Source organism: Cyprinodon variegatus, unplaced genomic scaffold (genome assembly GCF_000732505.1).
Source record: "Cyprinodon variegatus isolate N-32 unplaced genomic scaffold, C_variegatus-1.0 Scaffold320, whole genome shotgun sequence".
NCBI lineage: Eukaryota > Metazoa > Chordata > Actinopteri > Cyprinodontiformes > Cyprinodontidae > Cyprinodon > Cyprinodon variegatus.
In genome coordinates, this window is record NW_015150773.1 from 497,411 (window position 1) to 498,857 (window position 1,447).

Here is a 1,447-nt window from a genome sequence, read left to right on the forward strand (position 1 = left end):
ATTACGATGTTTGTGTAGCTCATATCTTGCAGCTAGCGGTTAGCTCGCTAAGCTACGTCTTTTCTTACCTTGGATATATTCTTCGTGGAAGAACTTGTATCCTTTCACAGATTTGTTGGTGGGGGAATTCGCCGCAGCGATTTCCTCCGCATCCGCGAAAGAAAGTGTTGGCAAACTATGTAAGGATGACGAAAAGTACCGGAGGAGAGACATTTTTCAGAGTAAAACAGGAAGTGCTCCAGCCCTTTCAGACGCAGCTTCCGGTTGTCGTGAAAAAGGTCTATTCTGGAGATGATGCTGGGCCACCAGAGCCACCAATAATCGGATCAATTCAGTGATTGGCAAATTCAAAGCATTTATTTAAATCATCTTAAGTCCGTTCACAGCTCCTGGTTCTGTCGTAACGAGCTAAGCACTGCAAAGATTTTTAATCTAAAGTCATTTTTAGAGTGCATTTTTGGATTTAGTAGGTAAGTGAGACACTTTGCCAGTGGAACAAGATGGTTTAGATTTTAAATAAGAGAAAAAAAACTATTGCAATGTCTTATTTCAGGTGCATATTATCTATTTATCTTATTTTAAGATTAAAATTACTTTCCATTGGCAAATCATCTTCTTTACCAACTCAAATTAAGGGTAAATACGATTCATAAAAAAAAAATGTTACCTTGTAAATTTGAAGATGTTTTTTGCAGTGAGAGTCACACTGAGGATCTATGAATAGATTTTTTTGTTGACTCTAGAGTGAGCAGGACTAATTCTGAGAAGTTTGATAAATTCAGCCCCTGGTTTCTGAACCTGCTGTTTGTTCTCATCTGATCACCATGAAAGTCTGCTCCCTGATCTCAGCGCGAGTCGGGCTGCAGAACAGCAGCTCTGTTCTATTCTGTTTATTTCTATAACTCCAATTCACATCACGTCATCTCAGGTTACTTTATAACGACGGTTCAATGGGATCATCCAGTCGGAGCAGCAGCTGATTGGACCAAGGATGATCCACAGAAAGCCAGTTTCTGTTTGGCTTTCCTTACTCTGCTGCTTTTAGTGGTTGAAGCACTTTGTGTGGTTTGCTCTGCCTAAAAGGTTTTATTTGATTGTTTTTAGAAAGGTCACTTTATTTAAAGGATCACAAAGATGATCCACCAAACATAGAAAGCAGCACTTTGACTAAAGACGGCAGCTTGTCTGGGAATTTAGCTGTTTCAAGCTTTTGAAGCTGTAGGATTGTGTTACGCTGATTGAAAACGCTTAAAATGAGAACTCCTTTCTCATGTTTGTATTGAGAACACCCAAAATAACCAAACCTGATTCCTCAGACATGTAAAACCTTTTCTGGTTCTGAACCAGAATCAGAACTACCAAACATCTGGATCTGCCATAATCCCACCTCACATCTGGGTTTGTAATCCAGAACCTTTGAGGCCGAGGAGTTCTTGGTTTGGTGTTT